Source organism: Mytilus edulis, chromosome 10 (assembly GCF_963676685.1).
Source record: "Mytilus edulis chromosome 10, xbMytEdul2.2, whole genome shotgun sequence".
Taxonomy (NCBI): Eukaryota; Metazoa; Mollusca; class Bivalvia; order Mytilida; family Mytilidae; genus Mytilus; species Mytilus edulis.
The window spans coordinates 40,618,770-40,634,275 of NC_092353.1; positions in this window are offsets into that span (position 1 = coordinate 40,618,770).

A 15,506-nucleotide genomic window follows, 5' to 3' on the forward strand; every position below is an offset into this window, starting at 1 on the left:
TCCGTTGAGGGTGCCATAATAACTAGATTTGTAATTGCTAGCAATAACGGATGGCACCCTCGTCCCCCCATTGCCAGGCGAGCGGCAGCCATTTTGGAAATTCCAAAGTCAAAGAGTGCATCTACACCTACAAGTTATCATTTTTGCAAAATTTCATTAAGTTTGGAGCATTTTGAAATTTTGGACCATTTTGCTGTTTCCATGGTTACGGCGGCCATTTTAAAAATTCCGACTTCAAAATGCAACTCCGCACATGCCAGTCACTATTCCTGTAAAGTTTCATCCAGTTTGCAGCACTTAAATATTTTTGGAAATTTTGAACATTTGTGCTGCAACCATGGTTACAGTAGATAATTCCAAAATTCTAAAAGCGTACATCTCATTGCCACATGTCATGTTATATATCAGTACAGTTTCATTTATTTTGATGCACTACTCTCTGAGAAAATGCTGATTTTATGCATTTTTCCATAGGGTCAATGCAAAACTTGGCCCTAGTTTCCATGACAACGGCGGCCATTTTGAACTATCCAAATATTGTCTTCACATCTTGGCATACTGGAGAACATTTTCATAAAGTTTCATCCAGTGGGATCTTATAACGAAAGAGTTAGAATTTTTGATATTTTAGCTGTTTCCATGGTAACGGCAGCCATTTCGAAAATTCCAAACTCAAACTGGAAATCAGCACATGCCAGTTAACATTCCTGTGGAGTTTCTTCCAGTTTGGACCACTTTGATTTTTTTCGCATTTGTGCTGTTTCCATGGAAACGGCGGCCATCTTTTACCATTCCATAGCAAGGTGCACAACTTCAAATGGGGTTCCTCATTATAGTTGAGTTCCATAAACATTGGTCCGTTCAATTCTGAGAACTCGCGCGGACAAAATGTGTGGAAGAAAAATAAAAATAACTAGAATTGCTATTGCAAGCAATAGCGGATGTCACCCTTCCCCCATTGCCACTAGGCGGCAGCCATTTCAAAAATTTTTAACAGTGAATGCACATATATGCATGGTAGTTCATCTTTCTACAAATTTTCAGAACATTTGAAGCATTTTGAAAATTTAGAAATTTTTTATGTTTCCATGGCAACGGCAGCCATTTTGGAAATTCCAACTTCAAATTCTGCTTCAACACATGACAGTCAACATTATTGTGAAGTTTCATTAAGTTTAAAGCATTTTGAATTTTTTGAAATTTTTGCTGCTGTATCCATGGTAACATTGTAGTTCCAATGATTGTCAAAATCATTCAAAACCTGTATATAGTTGAAAACTATATTGTATAAAAATTAGATGATTCTAAATTAAGGCATACCAAAATTATTCACCAAACCCTGAAGTTTTTGGAGCATTTTGACCTGTTTTGCATTGTTTCCATGGCAACGGCAGACATTTTGGAAATTACAACGCCAAATTCCACATCTATCAATGTTGCTCATCTTTACTGTGAAGTTTTATAAAATTTGGAGCATTTCCATATTTTGGAAATTTTTGGTGTAGTATCCATGGCAACATAGCAGTTCCAATGATTGCCAAAATCATCCCAAAGCAGTATATAGTGGGCACCTACACTGTATTAAAATCTAAAGATTTTAAGCTTAAGCAATCTCAAACAATTCACCTAACTCCAAAATTATTTTTTTCCACCATTTTTCTGTTTCCATGGTGATGGCAGCCATTTTTTAAGTTCCAAAGTCAAAAAGTCACAAGGAAATTCAGGGTTCTTTGTTATAGTGCAACATCATTCAGATTGGTTCCTTTAGCTCTGAGAAAGCGGGCGGACAAAATTAGGTGGAAGAAAAATAATAATAACTAGAATTGCCATTGCAAGCAATAGCGGATGTCACCCTTCCCCCAATTGCCACTAAGTTGCAGCCATTTCAGAATCGTTTAACAGTGAATGCACATATATGCATGGCAATACATCTTTCTGTAAATTTTCAGTACATTCACACCTTTTTAAAAATTTCACATTTCTGCCGTTTCCGTGGCAACGGCAGCCATTTTGAAAATTTTGAAGTCAAAAGCCTCATCATTACTTGTCAGATAACAATAATATCAAGTTTTATTAAGTTCAAAGCATTTTGAGAATTTTTGACTTTTTTGCAGTTTCCATGGCAACGGTGGCCATTTTGGAAATTCCAAAGTCAAAAGTCTCATCCAGACTTGGCAGTCAACATTAATATTAAGTTTGATCAATTTAGGAGCATTTTGAAATTTTTGAAATATTTGGTCCTGTATCCATGGTAACAGAGTAGTTCCAATGATTGTCAAAATCATTCAAAACCTGAATATAGTGGACAACTATATTGTGTAAAAATTTGATGATTTCAAGTTCAAGCATACCAAAATTATTCACCAAACCCTGAGGTTTTTAGAGCATTTTGACACTTATGCACTGTTTCCATGGTAACGGCAGACATTTTGGAAATTCCAACGCCAAATTACGCATCTACCAATGTTGCTCATCGTTACTATGAAGTTTCAAAAAAATTGGAGCATTTTGAAATTTTGGAAATTTTTGGGGTAGTTTCCATGGCAACATAGTGATTCCAATGATTGCCAATATCATCCAAAACCAATATATGGCTGGCACCTACATTGTGATAAAATATGATGATTCTGAGTTTAAGCATCTCTAAATTATTCACAAAACCAAAAACTGGAATTTTTCACAATTGTTCCGTTTCCATGGAAACGGCAGCCATTTTTTATGGTCTTAGACCCTACTGCAACCCGAAATTTTGTGTTCCTCCTTATAGTCAATTATCATTAAGATTGGTTCCATTTTACTCCAAAAAACCTGTCGGACAAAAAAAGGTGGAAGAATAATAATAATAACAAAGAAACATAAGAAAAGCAATATGTCACCCGACATTGTCGATCGGGTGACATAACTAGATTTGCCATTGCAAGCAATAGCGGATGGCACCCTTCCCCCATTGCCAGGCGAGCGGCAGCCATTTTGAAAATTCCAAAATCATAGAGTGCATCTACTCATGCCAATTGTCAATTTTGTAAAGTTTCATTAAGTTTGGAGAACTTTGAAATTTTTGAAATTTTTGCTGTTCCCATGGTAACGGCGGCCATTTTGAATATTCCAAAGTCAAACTCCCGCTGCAATTTTTTCCCTCCATAATCATATATACCATTGTATACCATTTGATGTCTCTAGAATACATTTAACATTGATGTTCTGGAATGTTCTGTGAAAATTCAAAGTTTTGACCTTTTTGCATTGTTTCCATGGTACCTACAGATATTTTGGAAATTCCAACGCCAAATTCCTCATCTTCCAATGTTGCTCATCGTTACTGTGAAGTTTCATGAAGTTTGGAGCATTTTGATATTTTTGAAATTTTTGGTATAGTTTCCATGGCAACATAGTAGTTCCAATGAGTGCCAAAATCATCCAACACCTGTATATGGCCGGCACCTACATTGTATTAAAATATAATGTTTCTGAGTTTAAGCATATCAAAACAGTTCACCAAAACAGAAAACAGGATTTTTTCACATTTGTTTGGTTTCTATGGCAACGGCAGCCATCTTGATGGTGCCATACCCCACTGCACTATAGAATGTGGTGGTCAACATTATGGTATAGTTCCATCAATATTGTTCAAGCCAATTCCGAGAAATAGAATGGACAAAAAAGTGTGGAAGAATAAAAATAATAATAACTAGATTTGTAATTGCTAGCAATAACGGATGGCACCCTCGTCCCCCTATTGCCAGGCTAGCGGCAACCATTTTGAAAATTTCAAAGTCAAAGAGTGCATCTACACATGCAAGTCATCATTTTTGCAAAATTTCATTAAGTTTGAAGCATTTTGAAAATGTTGATATATTTGCTGTTTCCATGGTTACGGCGGCCATTTTGGAAATTCCAACTTCAAAATAGAATTCTGCACATATCAATCACTATTCCTGTAAAGTTTCATCCAGTTTGCAGCACTTAATTTTTTTTGGAAATTTTGAACATTTTTGCTGCAACCATGGTTACAGTAGATAATTCCAAAATTCTAAAAGCGTACGTCTCATTGCCACATGTCATGTTATATATCAATACAGTTTCATTGACTTTGGTGCACTACTCTCTGAGAAAATGCTGATTTTATGCATTTTTCCATAGGGTCAATGCAAAACTGGGCCCCAGTTTCCATGACAACGGCGGCCATTTTGAACTATCCAAATATTGTCTTGACATCTTGGCATACTGGAGAACATTTTCATAAAGTTTCATCCAGCTGGATCTTATAACGAAAGAGTTAGAATTTTTGATATTTTAGCTGTTTCCATGGTAACGGCAGCCATTTTGAAAATTCCAAAGTCAAACTGGAAATCAGGAGATGCCAGTTAACATTCCTGTGGAGTTTCTTCCAGTTTGGAACACTTTGATTTTTTTCGCATTTGTGCTGTTTCCATGGAAACGGCGGCCATCTTTTACCATTCCATAGCAAGGTGCACAACTTCAAATGGGGTTCCTCATTATAGTTGAGTTCCATAAACATTGGTCCGTTCAATTCCGAGAACTCGCGCGGACAAAATGTGTGGAAGAAAAATAAAAATAATAAGAAAAAAAAGAAACGTAGAATAACAATATGTCACCCCAACATCCGTTGAGGGTGCCATAATAAGAAAAAAAAGAAACGTAGAATAACAATATGTCACCCCAACTCCGTTGAGGGTGCCATAATAAGAAAAAAAAGAAACGTAGAATAACAATACGTCACCCCAACTCCGTTGAGGGTGCCATAATAATAATAATAATAATAGTGAAAAAGAAACAGAGGAATAGCAATATGTCACCCGACATTGTCGATCGGGTGACATAATAATAATAAGACAAAAAGAAACGAACAATAACAATATGTCACCCCAACTCCGTTGAGGGTGCCATAATAATACGAAAAGCGAATTAAAGTCTTTTTCTTTCATAAATTCAATGGAGACGATACGTGTATTGGTTGATTGATGGTTTGTGATCATGATTGATCAATCAATCAATTGATCGATCGTTTTATTGATTGATTAATCGAATGATTGACAGTTTGTAAAAATAGCGATGGGACGTTTATTTCGGATTCTGCACTTGATTGATTACTTGTTTAATATCAACACTTGATTGATTGATCGATCGATCAATCTGTAATCATGATTTAATCCATGTGATCATGATTTGATCACTCTGATCATGATTTGGTTGATTGATCAATACTTTCTAATGATTGACAGTTTGTAAAAATAGCGATGGGACGTTTATTTCGGATTCTGCAATTGATTGATAACTTGTCTGATATCAACACTTGATTGATTGATCGATTGATCGATCAATCTCTAATCATGATTTAATCAATGTGATCATGATTTGATCACTCTGATCATGATTTGGTTGATTGATCAATACTTTCTATAGCCGAAAATGACATATTTTGCATGGTTTTTTTCTTCATTTTCTATATGTTTCGTGCTGTTCAGTGACAAATATCTCACGCACAATTTTACATGTAGTATTGAGAACAACTCTTACATCCGAAAAAAAAATGAATTGCGACTGAGTTATTCTAACACTAGATTTGTATAGAAAAGAAGCACGTTAAATAAAATACATATTTTTATTCTAGCATATTCTAGTACATGTTAGCAGTACAGCATTACGTGCACATACTCCTGATTACGTGGAATTGTTGTTATATTTAAAAAAAAAATGCAGCTTAAGTGTATTTTCCCGTAGGGTCAATGTTAAACTTTTGTCCAGTTTCCATGGCAATGGCGGCCATTTTGGAATTTCCTAATATGGTCATAACATGTAGGCATACCAATATATCATTTAATGTCTCTAGAACAAATTTAACATTGATGTTCTGGAATGTTCTGTGAAAATTCAAAGTTTTGACCTTTTTGCATTGTTTCCATGGTAATAACAGATATTTTGGAAATTCCAACGCCAAATTCCACATCTTCCAATGTTGCTCATCGTTACTGTGAAGTTTCATTAAGTTTGGAACATTTTGAGATTTTTGAAATTTTTGCTGTTGTTTCCATGGCAACATAGTAGTTCCAATGAGTGCCAAAATCATCCAAACACCTGTATATAGTGGGCACCTACATTGTATTAAAATATAATGGTTCTGAGTTAAAGCCTATCCAAATAGTTCACCAAAACAAAAAACGGGATTTTTTCACATTTGTTTCGTTTCCATGGCAACGGTAGCCATCTTGATGGTGCCATACCCCACTGCACTATAAAATGTTGTGGTCTACATTATGGTATAGTTTCATCAATATTGTTGAAGCTAATTCGGAGAAATAGTATGGACAAAAAAGTGTGGAAGAATAAATATAACTAGAATTGCCATTGCAAGCAATAGCGGATGTCACCCTTCCCCCAATGGCCACTAAGCGGCAGCCATTTCAAAATTGTTTGACAGTGAATGCACATATATGCATTGCAGTACATCTTTCTGTAAATTTTCAGTACATTCAGAGCATTTTAGAAAATTTCACATTTTTGCTGTTTCCATGGCAACGGCAGCCATTTTGAAAATTCCAAAGTCAAAAGTCTCATCTATACATGCAAGTTAACAATAATATTAAGTTTTATAAAGTTTGGAGCATTTTTCACATTTTTGCTGTTTCCATGGCAACGGTAGCCATTTTGGAAATTCCAACTTCAAAAGTCTCATTCAGACTTGTCAGTGTACAATCATATTAAGTTTCATCAATTTTGGAGCATTTTGCGGATGTCACCCTTCCCCCAATGGCCACTAAGCGGCAGCCATTTCAAAATTGTTTGACAGTGAATGCACATATATGCATTGCAGTACATCTTTCTGTAAATTTTCAGTACATTCAGAGCATTTTAGAAAATTTCACATTTTTGCTGTTTCCATGGCAACGGCAGCCATTTTGAAAATTCCAAAGTCAAAAGTCTCATCTATACATGCAAGTTAACAATAATATTAAGTTTTATAAAGTTTGGAGCATTTTTCACATTTTTGCTGTTTCCATGGCAACGGTAGCCATTTTGGAAATTCCAACTTCAAAAGTCTCATTCAGACTTGTCAGTGTACAATCATATTAAGTTTCATCAATTTTGGAGCATTTTGAAATTTTTGAAATTTTTGACATTTGGGATGGTTCCTATGGCAACAGAGACCGTTCCCAAAATTGAATGGCATATACCACATTGGTACATGGGAGGGACCATACCATCAAAGTTTCAATCAATTTGACCTACCATTTTAAGAAAGTAAATGCCACTTAAAGGTTTTTGGACCATTTTGACCTGTTTTGCATTGTTTCCATGGTAACGGCAGACAATTTCGAAATTGCAACACCAAATTCCACATCTACCAATGTTGCTCATCATTACTGTGAAGTTTTTTAAAATTTGGAGCATTTCCATATTTTTGAAATTTTTGTTGTAGTATCCATGGCAACATAGCAGTTCCAATGATTGCCAAAATCATCCCAAAGCAGTATATAGTGGGCACCTACATTGTATCAAAATATAATGATTCTGAGTTTAAGCATATCCAAATAATTCATTAAAACCAAAAACTGGAATTTTCCAATATTTTTCGGTTTCCATGGTGATGGCAGCCATTTTTTAGTTCCAAAGTTGCACTGCAACTGGAAAGTCAGGGTTCCTTGTTATTGTGCACCATCATTCAGATTGGTTCCTTTGGCTCTGAGAAAACTGCCGGACAAAATTAGGTGGAAGAATAATAATAATAATAATAATAATAATAGTGAAAAAGAAACAGAGGAATAGCAATATGTCACCCGACATTGTCGATCGGGTGACATAACTAGAATTGCCATTGCAAGCAATAGCGGATGTCACCCTTCCCCTATTGCCACTAAGCGGCAGCCATTTCAAAATTTAACAGTGAATGCACATATATGCATTGCAGTACATCTTTCTGTAAATTTTCAGTACATTCAGAGCATTTTAGAAAATTTCACATTTTTGCTGTTTTCATGGCAACGGCAGCCATTTTGAAAATTCCAAAGTCAAAAGTCTCATCTATACATGCCAGTTAACAATAATATTAAGTTTCATAAAGTTTGGAGCATTTTGAAAATATTTGACATTTCCGCAGTTTCCATGGCAACGGTGGCCATTTTGGAAATTCCAACTTCAAAAGTCTCATTCAGACTTGTCAGTGTACAATCCTATTAAGTTTCATCAATTTTGGAGCATTTTGAAATTTTTGAAATTTTTGACATTTAGGATGGTTCCTATGGCAACAGAGACCGTTCCCAAAATTGAATGGCATATACCACATTGGTACATGGGAGGGACCATACCATCAAAGTTTCAATCAATTTGACCTACCATTTTAAGAAAGTAAATGCCACTTGAAGGTTTTTAGACCATTTTGACCTGTTTTGCATTGTTTCCATGGTAACGGCAGACATTTTTTAAATTGCAACACCAAATTCCACATCTACCAATGTTGCTCATCATTACTGTGAAGTTTTATAAAATTTGGAGTATTTCCATATTTTTGAAATTTTTGGTGTAGTATCCATGGCAACATAGCAGTTCCAATGATTGCCAAAATCATCCAAAACCAGTATATGCCCGGCACCTACATTGTATCAAATTATAATGATTCTAAGTTAAAGCATTTCCAAATAATTCATCAAAACCAAAAACTGGAATTTTCCGTTATTTTTCGGTTTCCATGGTGATGGCAGCCATTTTTTAGTTCCAAAGTTGCACTGCAACTGGAAAGTCAGGGTTCCTTGTTATAGTGCACCATCATTCAGATTGGTTCCTTTGGCTCTGAGAAAACTGCCGGACAAAACTAGGTGGAAGAAAAATAATAATAACTAGAATTGCCATTGCAAGCAATAGCGGATGTCACCCTTCCCCCAATGGCCACTAAGCGGCAGCCATTTCAAAATTGTTTAACAGTGAATGCACATATATATATGCATTGCAGTACATCTTTCTGTAAATTTTCAGTACATCGAGAGCATTTTAGAGAATTTCACATTTTTGCTGTTTCCATGGCAACGGCAGCCATTTTGAAAATTCCAAAGTCAAAAGTCTCATCTATCCATGCCAGTTAACAATAATATTAAGTTTCATTAAGTTTGGAGCATTTTGAAAATATTTGACATTTCTGCAGTTTCCATGGCAACGGTGGCCATTTTGGAAATTCCAACTTCAAAAGTCTCATTCAGACTTGTCAGTGTACAATCATATTAAGTTTCATCAATTTTGGAGCATTTTGAAATTTTTGAAATTTTTGACATTTGGGATGGTTCCTATGGCAACAGAGACCGTTCCCAAAAATGAATGGCATATACCACATTGGTACATGGGAGGGACCATACCATCAAAGTTTCAATCAATTTGACCTACTATTTTAAGAAAGTAAATGCCACTTAAAGGTTTTTGGACCATTTTGACCTGTTTTGCATTGTTTCCATGGTAACGGCAGACATTTTCGAAATTGCAACACCAAATTCCACCTCTACCAATGTTGCTCATCATTACTGTGAAGTTTTATAAAATTTGGAGCATTTCCATATTTTTGAAATTTTTGATGTAGTATCCATGGCAACATAGCAGTTTCAATGATTGCCAAAATCATCCAAAACCAGAATATGCCCGGCACCTACATTGTATCAAAATATAATGATTCTAAGTTAAAGCATTTCCAAATAATTCATCAAAACCAAAAACTGGAATTTTCCATTATTTTTCGGTTTCCATGGTGATGGCAGCCATTTTTTAGTTCCAAAGTTGCACTGCAACTGGAAAGTCAGGGTTCCTTGTTATAGTGCACCATCATTCAGATTGGTTCCTTTGGCTCTGAGAAAACTGCCGGACAAAATTAGGTGGAAGAATAATAATAATAATAATAATAATAATAGTGAAAAAGAAACAGAGGAATAGCAATATGTCACCCGACATTGTCGATCGGGTGACATAACTAGAATTGCCATTGCAAGCAATAGCGGATGTCACCCTGGTCCGCCAATTGCCACTCAGTGGCAGCCATTTCGATTTTGTTTTAACATTTAATAACATATTTACTCCACAATACATCATTCTGCGAATTTTTAGGCAGTTAAAAGCATTTTGAAAATTTTAACATTTGTACTGTTTCCATGACAACAGCGGCCATTTTGGAAATTCCAAAGATGGATGGCAGATCATCACATGCCAAAGAACATTTCCACAAAGTTTCAGTCAATTTGAGAGACTTTCGATTTTTCACATTCTTTCTGTTTCCATGACAACGGCAGCCATCTTGGAAATGCCAACCCCCGATTGCACATCTGCACATGGGGGTTAACATTATGATAAAGTTCCATCATCATTGGTCCATGCAATTCCAGAAATAGTCTGGACAAAAAAGTGTGGAATAACAAAGAAAAGAAAAAGAATCGTACAATAACAATATGTCACCCGACCTCCGTCAGGGTGACATAACTAGATTTGCCATTGCAAGCAATAGCGGATGGCACCCTTCCCACATTGCCAGGCGAGTGGCAGCCATTTTGAAAAATTCAAAGTCAAAGAGCGCTTTTACACATGTTTATTAACGTTGTTGTAAAATTTCATCTCGTTTGGAGCATTTTGAAATTTTTGACATTTTTGCTGTTTCCATGGTTACGGCGGCCATTTTGAAAATTCCAACTTCAAAAGTCAACTCTGCTTATGCCAGTGACCATTTCTGTTAAGTTTCATCCAGTTTGCAGGATTTTTAATTATTTTTTAATTTTTTGACCTTTTCGCATTGTTTCCATGGTAACTACAGACATTTTGGAAATTCCAACTCCAAATGGCACATCTTCCGATGTTGCTCATCATTACTGTGAAGTTTCATAAAGTTTGGAGCATTTTGAGATTTTCGAAATTTTTGGTGTAGTTTCCATGGCAACATTGTAGTTCCAATGAATGCCAAAATCATCCAACACCTGTATATAGTGGGCACCTACATTGTATTAAAATATAATGATTCTGAGTTAAAGCATATCCAAACAGTTCACCAAAACAAAAAACTAGATTTTTTCACATTTGTTCCGTTTCCATGGTAACGGCAGCCATCTTGAACCATTCCATGGTGCCTGCAACTCTTCACCTAAGGGTCCTCTATATAATAGAGTTCCATCAACTTTGGTCCATTGGATTTCCAGAAATCTCCTGGACAAAATTAGGTGGAAGAAAAATAATAAAAACTAGAATTGCCATTGCAAGCAATAGCGGATGTCACCCTTCCCCCATTGCCACTAAGCAGCAGCCATTTGAAAACAATTTAACAGTGGATGCAGATCTATGAATTGCGATATATCTTTCTATAAATTGTCAGTACATTTAGACCATTGTAAAAAGTTTCACATTTCTGCTGTTTCCATGGCAACGGCAGCCATTTTGAAAATTCCAAAGTCAAAAATCTCATCTATACATGCCAGCTAACAATAATATTAAGTTTCATTAAGTTTGGAGCATTTGAAAATATTTGACATTTTTGCAGTTTCCATGGCAACGGTGGCCATTTTGGAAATTCCAACTTCAAAAGTCTGATGCAGTCTTGACAGTCAACAATCATATTATGTTTCATTAATTTTGGAGCATTTTGAAATTTTTTATCCTGTATCCATGGTAACATAGTAGTTCCAATGATTGTCAAAATCATTCAAAACCTGGATATAGTGGACAACTATATTGCATTAAAATTTCATGATTTTAAGTTCAAGCATACCAAAGTTATTCACCAAAGCCGGAAGTTTTTGGGGCATTTTGACCTTTTTGCATTGTTTCCATGGAAACGGCAGACATTTTGGAAATTCCAACGCCAAATTCCACATCTACCAAAGTTGCTCATCGTTATGGTAAAGTTTCAAAAAATTTTGAGCATTTTCATAATTTTGAAAATTTACAGAAAGATGTATTGCCATAAATATATGTGCATTCACTGTTAAACCATTTTGAAATGGCTGCCGGTTAGTGGCAATAGGGGAAGGGTGACATCCGCTATTGCTTGCAATGGCAATTCTAATAATGATTCTGAGTTTAAACATCTCCAAATTATTCACGAAAACCAAAAAGTGGAATTTTTCACAATTGTTCTGTTTCCATGGAAACGGCAGCCATTTTTTATGGTCTTAGACCCTACTGCAACCCGGAATTTTGTGTTCCCTATTATACTTAACTATCATTAAGATTGGTTCCATTGGCTCCGAGAAAAGTGGCGGACAAAATAGTTGGAAGAATAATAATAACTAGAATTGCCATTGCAAGCAATAGCGGATGTCACCCTTCCCCCCCATTGCCACTAAGCGGCAGCCATTTCAAAACAACTTAACAGTGAATGCATATCTATTGATTGCGATATATCTTTCTGTAAATTTTCAGTACAATAAGAGCATTGTCAAAAGTTTCACATTTCTGCTGTTTCCATGGCAACGGCGGCCATTTTGAAAATTCCAAAGTCAAAAGTCTCATCTATACATGCCAGTTGACCATTATATTAAGTTTCATTAAGTTTGGAGCATTTTGAAAATATTTGACATTTCTGCAGTTTCCATGGCAACGGTGGCCATTTTGGAAATTCCAACTCCAAAAATCTCATGCAGACTTGACAGTCAACAAATATATTAAGTTTCATCAATTTTGGAGCATTTTGAAATTTTTGAAATTTTTGACATTTTGGCTGGTTTCTATGGTAACACAGACCATTCCAAATTTCTAATGGCAGATACTTCATTGGTACATGGGAGGGAACATACCATCAGAGTTTCAATGAATTTGACCTACCATATTAAGGAAGTAAATGCCACTTTTATAGGTTTTTTAAAGCGTTTTGACCATTTTTGCGTTGTTTCCATGGTAACACAAGACATTTTCGAAATTCCAACGCCAACTTACACATCTACCAATGTTGCTCATCGTTACTGTGAAGTTTCAAAAAATTTGGAGCATTTTGATATTTGGGAAATTTTTGGTGTAGTATCCATGGCAACATAGTAGTTCCAATGAATGCCAAAAATCATCCAAAACAAGTATATGCCCGGCACCTACATTGTATCAAAATATAATGATTCTAAGTCTAAGCATCTCCAAATAATTCCCCAAAACCAAAAAGTGGAATTTTTCACATTTGTTCCGTTTCCATGGTAACGGCAGCCATTTTTAATGGTCCTATGACCTACTGCAACCCGAAATTTTGTGTTCCTCATTATAGTTGACTATCACTAAGATTGGTTCCATTGCCTTCAAAAAATCTGCCGGACAAAAATCATTGGAAGAATAAGAATAATAACTAGAATTGCCATTGCAAGCAATAGCGGATGTCACCCTTCCCCTATTGCCACTAAGCGGCAGCCATTTGAAAACAATTTAACAGTGAATGCAGATCAACGTATTGCGATATATCTTTCTGTAAATTTTCAGGACATTTTGATCATTGTCAAAAGTTTTACATTTCTTCTGTTTCCATGGCAACGGCAGCCATTTTGAAAATTCCGAAGTCAAAAGTCTCATCTATAGATGCCAGTTAACAATAATATTAAGTTTCATTAAGTTTGGAGCATTTTGAAAATATTTGACATTTCTGCAGTTTCCATGGCAACGGTGGCCATTTTGGAAATTCCAACTCCAAAAATCTCATGCAGACTTAACAGTCAACAATCATATTAAGTTTCATTACTTTTGGAGCATTTTGAAATTTTTTAAATTTTTCACATTTTGTCTGGTTTCTATGGTAACACAGACCATTCCAAATTTTTAATGGCAGATACTCCATTGGTACATGGGAGGGAACATACCATCAGAGTTTCAATGAATTTGACCTACCATTTTAATGAAGTAAATGCCACTTTTTAAGGTTTTTTAAAGCGTTTTGACCATTTTTGCCTTGTTTCCATGGTAACACAAGACATTTTCGAAATTCCAACGCCAAATTGCACATCTTCCAATGTTGCTCATCGTTTCTGTGAAGTTTCATTAAATTTGGAGCATTTTGATATTTTGGAAATTTTTGATGTAGTATCCATGGCAACATAGTCGTTCCAATGAATGCCAAAAATGATCCAAAACAAGTATATAGTGGGCACCTACATTGTATCAAAATATAATGATTCTAAGTTAAAGCGTCTCCAAATAATTCCCTAAAACCAAAAAGTGGAATTTTTCACAATTGTTCCGTTTCCATGGTAACGGCAGCCATTTTTATTGGTCTTTAGACCTACTGCAACCCGAAATTTTTTGTTCCTCATTATAGTTGACTATCACTAAGATTGGTTCCATTACCTTCAAAAAATCTACTGGACAAAAATCATTGGAAGAATAAGAATAATAATAACAAAGAAACGGAGGAAAAGCAATATGTCACCCGACATTGTCGATCGGGTGACATAATAAGAAAAAAAAAAGAAACGTACAATAACAATACGTCACCCCAACTCCGTTGAGGGTGCCATAACTAGATTTGTAATTGCTAGCAATAACGGATGGCACCCTTCCCCAATTGCCAGGTGAGCGGCAGCCATTTTGAAAATTCCAAAGTCAAAGACCGCATCTACAGATGTTTGTAAACATTGTTGTAAAGTTTCTTTAATTTTGGAGCATTTTGAAATTTTTGAAATTTTTGGTATTTCCATGGTAACGGGTACCATTTCCAAAATTCCAAAGACAGGTGCCACATTGGTACATGCCATGTTACATATCTATAAAGTTTCATTGGGATTGATGCTATATTCTTCAAGAAATTGCAGCTTTAATGGGTTTTCCCATAGGGTCAATGTTAAACTTTTGCCCTGTTTCCATGACAATGGCGGCCATTTTGGAACCTCTTGATATTGCATGCACATCTAGGCATATCAGGTAACACTTCCACAAAGTTTCATCCACTTGGGTCTTATAATGAAGAATTTAGAATTTTGAAAATTTTTCACATTTTTGCAGTTTCCATGGAAACGGCAGCCATCTTGAACCATTCCATGGTGACTGCAACTCTTCACCTAAGGGTCCACTATATGATAGAGTTCCATCAACTTTGGTCCACTGGATTTCCAGAAATCTCCTGGACAAAATGTGTGGAAGAAAAATAATAAAAATAACTAGAATTGCCATTGCAAGCAATAGCGGATGTCACCCTTCCCCCTATTGCCACTAAGCGGCAGCCATTTCAAACTTGTTTAACAGTAAATGCACAAATATGCATATATGACAGGCTATTCATAGTTTTGTAAATTTTGAGTATATTCAGAGCATTTTAAAGTATTTCACATTTATACTGTTTCCATGGCAACGTCAGCCATTTTGAAAATTTCAAAGTCAAAAGTCTCATCTTTACTAGTCAGGTAACAATAATATCAAGTTTCATTAAGTTCAAAGCATTTCGAAAAATTTTGACATTTTTCCAGTTTCCATGGCAACGGTAGCCATTTTGGAAATTCCAACTTCAAAAGTGTCATGCAGACTTGACAGTCTACAATCCTATTAAGTTTCATAAATTTTGAAGCATT